Genomic DNA, 11,833 nt, shown 5'->3' with positions numbered 1-11,833 from the left:
CATCCAGTCACAAAAGATGATTCCAAAAGTCATCAACTGACTCAAACTGCCCAGATTTAAACCACTTATCTGCTGAAGACAAATCCACCAATGGAGAACAAGCCTGAAGTTAACGGGCCAGTCAGAATGCTCTACCCAGTGTGCCTGCACTAACTACTGACTGATTCTGTTTCTCTGTGGCAAATCACTGTCAAATTTGTCTCGGTGCACGTGTTGAAAAACTGCTTCTAAATCCAATACTGTAACTCTTATGAAAATACTTTTTGAACTGTGAGGGTCTTAAGCACTACACAACAGTGTGTTCTTTATGTTCCCGCTGTCAAAATTGTGGCCACAGGAGTGATTTAAAAGTGGGGTCTCTCCTGCTGCTGAGACAAACTCCTCACTGAAAATACAATATATCTCTATTGGTCAGTTTAGAAGGTACTCCCTAGACTCGGATCCATGCAGTTAAAAAGGACTCTTTAAGACTCTCTGCAACAAAAGAGTCCTGCAGGTGTGTTTCTGTTAGGCACAGTTAAAATCAGAATGAATATTGAAAGCTCATCTGCTTTAAATAACTTGTAATGTAATGTAAAAATAAATGTGTTAACATTAACTTAAGTTGAACAAACATTCTGTAGAACAAACTTTAAAATACAGCACAATGTGTTTCAAACATCCATCCATCCATCCATCTTCATCCGCTTTATCCGGGGCCGGGTCGCGGGGGCAGCAGCCTAAGCAGAGAGGCCCAGACCTCCCTCTCCCCAGCCACCTCCTCCAGCTTATCCGGGGGAACACCAAGGCGTTCCCAGGCCAGCCGAGAGATATAATCTCTCCAGTGTGTCCTGGGTCTGCCCCGGGGCCTCCTCCCGGTGGGACATGCCTGGAACACCTCACCCAGGAGGGGGCATCCTTGTCAGATGCCCGAACCACCTCAGCTGGCTCCTTTCGATGTGGAGCAGCAGCTGCTCTACTCTGAGCCCCTCCCGGATGGCCAAACTTCTCACCCTATCTCTAAGGGAGAGGCCAGCCACCCTTCGGAGGAAGCTCATTTCTGCCGCTTGTATCCGCGATCTCGTTCTTTCGGTCACTACCCACAGCTCGTGGCCATAGGTGAGGGTAGGGACGTAGATCGACCGGTAAATTGAGAGCTTCGCTTTTACACTCAGCTCCCTCTTCACCACGACGGACCAGTGCAGCGTCTGCATTACTGCAGCTGCAGCCCCAATCCGTCTGTCGATCTCCGGCTCCCTTCTCCCATCACTCGCGAACAAGACCCCGAGATAGTTGAACTCCTCCACTTGGGGCAGGAACTCATCCCCGACCCAGAGTGGGCACTCCACCCTTTTCCGGCTGAGAACCATGGCCTCAGATTTGGAGGTGCTGATCCTCATTCCCGCTGCTTCACACTCGGCTGCGAACCGTTCCAGTGCGAGCTGGAGGCCCCCACCCGATGAAGCCAACAGAACCACATCATCCGCAAAAATCAGAGATGAGATTCTGAGGCCACCAAAGCGAAAGCCCTCCGCCACTTGGCTGCGCCTAGAAATCCTGTCCATAAAAATTATGAACAGAACCGGAGACAAAGGGCAGCCCTGGCGGAGCCCATCACCCACCGGGAACGAGTCCGACTTATTTCCGGCAATGCGAACCAAGCTCTTGCAACGGTTGTATAGAGATCGAATGTTTCAAACATATTGTGTATATATATTTTTTTATTTGTACAAGATGATAAATGCACTGGCTGAACTATGGTAAAAGTAAAGTTCATTAAAGTTTATGTTACATTGAAAACCTTTGTCCAAAAATATAATTGTATACTTTTGAAAAAGTTTATAGTTAAATAAACCAAAATCACTAAGATTTTTGTAAAAAGAATAGCATTTATTTAGCGGCATTTCCAGGAGAAAATGACTGAAAATGCTGCATGCGAGAAAATGCTGGGAAGACTGAGCAGCAAGACAGAGACTCTAACAGAACAATGGGACAGTTTTTTTGTTTTTATGGGTCTACAACATGATGACAATGTGACATACAGTCTGAATTAAGAATTAACTGTGTATGCAACAGTTTGTTTGTTTGTTTTATTTATTCACTGAGTGTGGTTTTTGTTGTGTTGTGTTGTTATGTTATGTTTTTCTTAAATGTTCAAAATAATAATAAAAAACTTCAATTACAAAAAAAAGAATAGCATTTCCAATTTCACATATAGACACACAAACTGGTTTAACTGTCATAATTGCTGTGATGGGTTTTTAAAAACGCAATCTGTAGCCTGTGTTGTTCTCTCAGAACGAATGAAGCAGCTGTTGAACCTTTATTTGCTATGTGGGCAGTCCTTGGGTCCACCCTCCCTTCCTCCCAGTCACAGTGAGACTGGGGCAGCTTGGCAGGATGTTGAAGTGGAGAGAGAGAGAGACCCAAATGCAGCCTCTGGCTTAGATGGGATGAATGAGCTTTATTTACACATGGGGTAAATAAAGAGACAGAGCAGAGATGGGAAGGACAGAAACTAAGGAAAAAACCTAAACTTGGAAAATCTAACAAATCTGAAACCATAACTCACAGGATGACTTTGCAGAGAAACACAGATGGACCAATAACAAGCGGAAGAAAGGAGCAATCAGGGAATGGGAGACTGGAGGAAAACACAGCTCGGAAAACTAGACACAATACACACAGTACAGGGACTATCAAAATAAAAACAGGAAATACAACAGGTATGCACAGACACGAGCTTGACACTAAGACATCAGATAAGGCAACAGGGAGGGAGCACAGAGACACAGAACAGAATGAGAGATAATTTGGGGCCAGAGTTACCAAATTCCGCCATTCCTGTCTCCCTCCATTACGATAACCATCTGGCACAGGCCCAGAGAGCAGATGTTGCTGCATTGCAACAGCATTTTGCAGACGTGTTCTCCCCCTGCTGGGCTGTACGAATCTCATAGAGCACCATTTTGAAACGCAGCCTGGTGTGAGTAATAGAAGAGTCACACAGCGTGTGGTGTTGCCCCATAGCCCCATAGTTCTTACAGTTCTTATAGGTAGAGAAAGATGGGTCTATACGGTTCTGTGTCAACTACCTCAAGGTCAAAAAGTTGTCACAGTTTGATATGCATCAAACTGTGACAACTTTTTGTCACAGTTTGATGCGTATCTCGTGCCCCGGGTTAACAAGCTCCTGGACTGGTTAGGAATGGCTCAGTTTTTCAGAGCACTGGTTTTCACCAAGGGCTACTGGAAGATTCCTTCCAAGGAGAAAACCTTCTTCACTCCATACGGTTTGTATCAATTCATCAAACTTCCTTTCGGATTGTTCAGAGCCCTCACCACGTTCCAGTGCCTCGTGGACCATGTGCTACGGCCGCATACTGTATATGCTGCAGCCTACCTGAATGATGCCATAATCCACTGTAACACCTGGGCAGTCCTAGAGTCCCCGAGGGAGGCAGGGCTCATGGCCAACCTGAAGAACTGTGCATTTGTACTGGGGGTACCACTTGGGAGGCGGACAGGTGGGCTCTCAGATGGATAAAACAGCAAATGACATTTGTGCAGGCAAAAAAGGCCCTCTGTGTGTGAGGGTGAATGCGAGAGAGAGTGAGTGTCTGTGTACATGTCTTTGTCACAAATGTACTTAATAATGAGGGTGGGAAGCCATTTTTCACCAGGCTGTCAAAATTGAGGAGATCAACAGATTTTTGAAATAGTTTTGGCATTTAATTTAAAGCAGTAACAAGGGCAGGTCCGAAAGCTTAAAATTACAATTCATGATGAAATACTTCCTGTACTGAGTTTGTAGGTTAGTAAGGTAATACTGTCTGTTTTTAGAATTTCTATCTGCGATGTTTCTGTTGACATGGAAAATCTGAGTGTAACGTTGTTCTTGCCTATTTTATTGTGTGTGGAATCAAATCTTGCTTCATAACCTTTTGCCCTGGCTCCATTGTTGGACTGTCCATTGTTCAACAATGGAGGACAATAAAGTATCAAATGCAATGCAAAAATTATATATAAATATATTTTGAAAAAACACATCATACACAACATGATATAGAAAAAAAAAAGTTGATTTTGTTATAACGGTTATTAAACTCTTATTAAAATCATCAAAGACCCCAGTCACCCATCACATGGACTCTTCACCCTCCTGCCCTCTGGGAGGCGCTACAGGAGCCTCCGGACTAAGACCACCAGGTACCGGAACAGCTTCTTCCCCACAGCTGTCAGACTCCTGAACTCTGCCTCCTGACATCTGACCCACGTTAAACTCATGGACTGAACATACACACACACAATGGACAACTGTACCCTCAAACACACAATAATAACATGGAGTGAACCACCACTCACAACCACTAGCACTTTATATAGCCTCTGTAGAAACTATCTACACCCTCACTTATCTTAACTGCACTACTGTATAGCTCTGTGTAAATAATCATTCTGTACATTCAATAATCTTTAATCCTACAACTGTTTACAACTTGCATAGTTCCCATTTCTGTATAGTTGTATATCTCAGATTTCTGTAGTTATTTATTTCATATTCTGTATAGTTTTTCATATTTATATCCTGTTCATAGCTTGTACTCACTACAGCCTGTACATACTTAGTTATAGAATATTCACAACATACTTCATACCGTGTACATTATAACATACCATAATAGACCCATTTCTGTAATATACTTACATATCTATACTATTGCTAATATATATTGTAATATACCTATATCACTAAAGCACTTCTGGATGGATGCAAACTGCATTTCGTTGCCCTGTACCTGTGCATGTGCAATGACAATAAAGTTGAATTCTATTCTATTCTATTCTAAACATCTCCTTTCCAAAAAATCTGAATTTTCTGGCTATTTATTGATGGGTTTGGTCTTACAGGGTTAATGACCTTATACTACCATATCACAAGTACATCATAAGGTCCTAGAGTGTTTAAAAGTAGAATGGGAGGCAGAGCCTTCCGTTTTCAGGCCCCTCTTCTTTGGAACCAGCTTCCAGTTTGGATTCAGGAGACAGCTACTATCTCTACTTTCAAGTTTAAGTTTAAAACTTTCCTTTTTGTTAAAGCATATAGTTAGGGTTGGATCAGCTAACTCTGAATCCTCCCTTAGTTATGCTGCAATAGGTGTAGGCTCCTGGGGGATCCCCATGATGCATTGAACATTTCTTCTTCAGTCACCTTTCTCACTCACTTTGTGTTAATAGACCTCTCTGCATTTAATCATTATTTGTTATTAATCTCTTGCTGTCTTCCACAGCATGTCACAGCACGAGGAGGAAGACAGAATGGACATTTCATGGACGTTTCATTGGTTCTTTTCCTACAGCAATGGTTTGACAAATTCCTCGACCACTTGTCATTTTGAGCTGATAGTAAATTTAACAATAGATGTTTTCATCCAGGAAGGAGTGCAAAAACTACATGTATATGGATATGTATTTACAGTATTCATTTTAATTATCTGTCTTTTAAAACAGCATATTTGTGAAACGATTTTAAGATTCTGAGTGTATTTTACAGTGTTGTCTTCCTTTAATTATAGGAAATGTTATGTTTATTGATAATTAAAATGTTAATTTACATTAGACGTGTTAATTCATATGCTGATTTTGCAATTGTATCAATATTTTATTATCTAAAAACAGGAGTAAAATTCTGTAAAATCCACAAGAAAACTACTGTTGAATTACAGATTCTTTTAAAAAAGGGATTAAATATGACCTTTTTTTTGTATTTAGTGCAACTCTAAATACAAATATATATATTTGTATTTATATATATATATATATATATATATATATATATATATATATATATATATATATATATATATTAGGGGTGCAACGATGCACAAAATTCACGGTTCGGTTCGATACTTTGGTGTCACGGTTCGATATTTTTTCGATACAAAAAAAATGTTCATGCCTTTTTAATTTGTCATTTATTAAAATTATAAATATATATTTTAACTCAAAAGTACAGTTTTTAAATTTAATAATGGATTGGATTTATATAGCGCTTTTCAAGGCACCCAAAGCGCTTTACAATGCCACTACTCATTCACACACTGGTGGAGGCAAGCTACGGTTGTAGCCACAGCTGCCCTGGGGCAGACTGACAGAAGCGAGGCTGCCATATCGCGCCATCGGCCCCTCTGGCCAACACCAGTAGGCGGTAGGGTAAAGTGTCTTGCCCAAGGACACAACGACCAGGACAGAGAGCCCGGGGATCGAACCGGCGACCTTCCGGTTACAGATACGCTTCCCAACCCCCTGAGCCACGGTTTAACCCTAACCCTTGTGCGCGTTTTTTATTTTGACAGCGAATGCACACCTGCGGACCACTTATGTGCAGCCCTGGTTATTTAGCTCATCATATTGCAGCCACAGAAATTCTTTTGTCCATGAAACCTGTAACGTCGGGTTGCGTTTAGTGGTTGAGAGGAGGCGGCAAAACACCTAGCAGGGTAGCCAAAAGAATACACACTCACGCTGGCGTTGGGGATTCCACAGTGTGTTCTTTAATATACCTTCTCTTCATCAACCATATAAGCCCGGTTGAACGGCTGCAGCTTAACAAACATAGCGCACAGTGTTCGTACAACCCATAACGTTGCAAACAAAGGTGTCTGGAGAGGTAAAACATAAAATCCGTCCCTCCTCATGTACTAGCGTGCAAGCACATGTCCATACCATCACAGAGAGAGAGAGCAGAGAGACCAGTGGCACACACTGATGACACCATCAACCCTCGACTTGGGTGTCTTAAAGGGACACCACACCATAGTGGCTGTTACATATTCCCCCCGGGTTAAACAAAGGCTGCCCTCAGCCGGACCCAGGTGACCCTCCTCCCGCTACCCCCTTTCACCACACATAGCTACTTTAGGTAGTAAGCAGGTCGTGGAGGAATTGTTACACACCTGTACAGCATTGGTACAGTCCAGACTTAACCAGCCTCCATACATGGTCAGCAGGATAAGAAGTTAAAACCAAAACAGGGAAATGTACAGTGCAATATTGACAAACTGGCATACATGACAGTGTCCCACATGGTGAATGTCCATTTAAACAAATGTTAAAGAAAGAAAATAAACTTAGCATAGCCAGGACAATTACAGAATGAAATTCCCTTTTTCTTTCATTGCGTTTCTTCTACTTCACAAACTTGCAACAGACAGCATAATATGTGAAAACAGTACCAGAAAGTACTGTAGAAAACCCAAACAACAGTCATGTTACAACAGTAACCAACACGAAATACATAAGAAAAAAAATGCAAATTCAGGAACTATGGCAAAGCTGCATCGAACCCACGCCCGGGAAACGCAGGTCCACGCGCATCCAATGGAGCCACGACGAAGAGGCCAAACAGAGAACGGCGCCACAGTCCACAAACCACGCTGGGGCAGCTCCAGCCGCTGCCATGGAAATGCACCGCCGCGACCCTTTGATCCTCCCGACGTCCTCGTCCAGGCCAGCCTGGTCCGTTCCCGCGAAACATGGCGGACAGCCACTTTGCCGCGTCGTACCTTTTTATGTACCAATCATCAACTGCTCGAAGATACTGCATACTGAGGTCCAAGAGAAGATGTTCGGGCGCCATTTTGTAACGTCGGGTTGCGTTTAGTGGTTGAGAGGAGGCGGCAAAACACCTAGCAGGGTAGCCAAAAGAATACACACTCACGCTGGCGTTGGGGATTCCACAGTGTGTTCTTTAATATACCTTCTCTTCATCAACCATATAAGCCCGGTTGAACGGCTGCAGCTTAACAAACATAGCGCACAGTGTTCGTACAACCCATAACGTTGCAAACAAAGGTGTCTGGAGAGGTAAAACATAAAATCCGTCCCTCCTCATGTACTAGCGTGCAAGCACATGTCCATACCATCACAGAGAGAGAGAGCAGAGAGACCAGTGGCACACACTGATGACACCATCAACCCTCGACTTGGGTGTCTTAAAGGGACACCACACCATAGTGGCTGTTACAAACCATGAAGCTGCACTTTCTTTTTGCCTTATAGTCTGATTTGTCATAACTTCTCCGTTTTGTGGTAAGCTTTTCTTTGGCTGTCACTTCTTCACCCTGACCTGTCTTATTTGGCTCAGAAGAAATGAAATATAAATCCTGCTGCTTTTACACACGCACTCACATAAGCTCAGCGATTCTCTGCGCGATCAACCTCACATGTTTAAGCTTGCTGCGGGAGATTTCACTTGTCATGTTTGCATAGTAAGCTAACGATTAATAAGACGATGTCAGAGGAATTGGTGCACAAATTATCATCACTCACAGATCAGTGCTGTCGCTCTCTATACACAGTTCGCGCGATTGCAAAGTGAAAGCAAAAAAACAAGCGGAAATTCAAACGCGATTTCAATATGTCACATATTGACAGTGGCTCACCGATGCCAATGACATAATTACCCAGCTACATTTCTGAAAGAATGCAAAAGCATTGACATATATTTTTCCTTCCTACAATAGCCCAACGGGCAGGGAAGAGATAGATTTTGGTAGCCCGACTGAAAAAAATCGCTAGACCCAGGACGTCGGGCTAGCGATATTGCAAGCCCTGTATCTGATTGAGGAATCACTCATCTTTGGAAAAGAGAGTTTATTACAGAGAAATGTCTCTTTCCAAAATAAAAGCTATACTATCCGCTTCTTCTGGGCTATATTCTCAGCAGCATAAGGAGAATCATGTGCTAACAGCTGTCTAAATGACTCGGCTAAAGTTAGTAGCATGCTTGTTGTTTTTGTCTTTGCACTAGGATGATGTCGGCGTAAATGTGCAGTCATATTCGTCGTGTTCCCACTAGTGATTTCAGGTTAATCTCGTTGAAATGACCTTAACGCCACAACACGGCAAATCTCCGTTAACGAGCTACCGCCGATCGCCCCTTGCATGGGGCTAGACGGCCAACACGTTAACGAGCTAACTGCGCTAACACACTAGCTCCCACCCATGTAATTGAGCATTGCACGGCACATCCAACATACTGTTTTACTTTAGTCCATGACGCGCTTACCTTCAGGGTCATACGTCACATGAAAACCAAAATAATTCCAAACGCCAGATCTGAATGGGGGAGGTCCATGTTGCAAGGAGAGCTTAACTTCTGTCTTGCTAGCTTGCCCTGCGCTCTTCCTTCTGACAATGCTGTCTGTGTTGAGCGCTCAGTGGATCTGCGCTCGACAGTGCAGCCTAGGCGGAGTAGTCGAACGCAGATTCACTGAGCGCTCAACACAGACAGCATCGTCAGAAGGAAAGTTGATAAAATAAATTACAAATGTTGTATTGTTCGATACATATGCGTACCGAACCGAAAGCACTGTATCGAACGGTTCAATATCGATACGAATATCGTTGCACCCCTAATATATATATATATATATATATATATATATATATATATATATATATATATATATATATATATATATATATATATATATATATATATTTGTATTTAGTGCAACTCTAAATACAAATATATATATTTGTATTTATGTATATATATATATATATATATATATATATATATATATATATATATATAAATGAGGCCGCTAGAAAGGCTGCAACCACCAAGTACCTGCAGAGGGTCAGGCAAGTCCTGAGGAGTCAGCTGAATGGTAAGAACAAGATCCGGGCTATCAACACCTACGCCCTGCCCGTGATCAGGTACCCTGCTGGGGTAATAGGCTGGCCAAAGGAGGAGATAGAAGCCACTGACATCAAGACAAGAAAGCTCCTTACCATGCATGGAGGGTTTCACCCCAAGTCCAGCACCCTGAGGCTGTACGCTAAACGGAAGGAAGGGGGCCCGGGACTGGTGAGTGTCAGCACCACAGTCCAGGATGAGACAACGAACATCCAAGAATACATTGGGAAGATGGCCCCAACTGACCGAGTGCTCAGTGAATACCTCAGGCAGCAGAAACCCAAGAAAGAGGAGGGAGACGAGGAACCATCATGGAAGAACCCTGCACGGTATGTACCACCGGCAGATAGAGGAGGTGGCTGATACCCAGAAATCCTACCAGTGGCTGGACAAAGCTGGACTGAAAGACAGCACAGAGGCACTAATCATGGCAGCACAAGAACAAGCTCTGAGTACAAGATCCATAGAGGCTGGGGTCTATCACACCAGGCAAGACCCCAGGTGCAGGCTGTGTAAAGATGCCCCAGAGACAATCCAGCACATAACAGCAGGGTCCAAGATGCTAGCAGGCAAGGCATACATGGAACGCCATAACCAAGTGGCCGGCATAGTGTACAGGAACATCTGTGCCGAGTATAACCTGGAAGTCCCGAGGTCAAAATGGGAGATGCCCCCAAGGGTGGTGGAGAATGACCGAGCTAAGATCCTGTGGGACTTCCAGATACAGATGGACAAAATGGTGGTGGCTAACCAACCGGACATAGTGGTGGTAGACAAACAGAAGAAGACGGCCGTAGTGATCGATGTAGCAGTTCCGAATGACAGCAACATCAGAAAGAAGGAGCACGAGAAGCTGGAGAAATACCAAGGGCTCAGAGAAGAGCTCGAGAGGATGTGGAGGGTGAAGGTAACGGTGGTCCCCGTGGTAATCGGAGCACTAGGTGCGGTGACTCCCAAGCTAGGCGAGTGGCTCCAGCAGATCCCGGGAACAACATCGGAGATCTCTGTCCAGAAGAGCGCAGTCCTGGGAACAGCTAAGATACTGCGCAGGACCCTCAAGCTCCCAGGCCCCTGGTAGAGGACCCGAGCTTGAAGGATAAACCGCCCGCAGGGGCGTGCTGGGTGTTTTTTTTATAATAAAATAAAATAAAATATATAATAAAATATATTTTATATAATAAAATATAATGATAATCAAGAATTTATTTGAAAACATGTTGCAGGATGTATTGCTTTGGAATAATCAAATTTATTTATTTGGTTTGAGTTATTTTTTTTATTTTGTCCTCCACAGTGAACAGCAGTGCCACAGAGTGGTAAAGGTGCATTATGTTGTCTTTTCCATTGCAATGCATCACACTCTGCACACAGACCTCTTGAGGCGTGTCATGGAGTAAATGTTTAACCATTATGGCTAAGCAGAAAGCAGTCAGTATCTTAGGTTTTTATTATCTGTCTGTTGTGAACCTTGTCCGTCCACAGTGCCTTAGTCTGAGCAGATATAAATGCCAAGCACACAGAACTTCATGAGGTCCTTAAAAGGTAGGGTTTATTTTCTGCTTCTCAAACATATGACTGTTCGTGATTTGAATATTCAAATGTGTAAACATGCACTCCTTAGTTACGGCATAATTCCTCTGTGTGAAATGTCATAGCAGTGATGGTAAGCCAGTTTACTTTTGTTTTGTTTTTTACGGTAAGTGTTTTATGCATAATTATCATTGTGGTGGATTGTGTTTTTCAAAATAAAATATAAATATAAAACCACACACTAACTTCAGCTATGTTCTTCCTGGTTAAACATTGCCTTTCACTATTTGAAAAAAATAAATCCACAGGCAGGATATTTTTGTGTGTGAGCACACACTCACACGCATGTGTGTGCACACACCTACACACACAAAGTTGGATTTGAAGAGTATTGTGAAATATTGACACAAAAGACCATGTTTCTGGGGGGTTAAGATAAGTTAAGCTGTGTTATCCTTTCTATAGCAGGTGATAGATGAAAAAAAAAAAAACATAAATAATATAATGTGTGGCCTTGTTTGGCCACCTCATACAGCCAGAATAGCCATGGTGGTGGAGTGGTTAGTGCTGCTGCTTGAAGGTTCCTAGTTGGGGCTTCTTCTTTTTTTTTTTTTTTCT

The sequence above is a fragment of the Diplotaxodon limnothrissa genome, linkage group LG14 (assembly GCF_057381915.1).
Source record: "Diplotaxodon limnothrissa isolate DT_005_m linkage group LG14, D_limnothrissa_male_GT1.1, whole genome shotgun sequence".
NCBI classification, from domain to species: Eukaryota; Metazoa; Chordata; class Actinopteri; order Cichliformes; family Cichlidae; genus Diplotaxodon; species Diplotaxodon limnothrissa.
This window is presented reverse-complemented; position numbering follows the sequence as displayed.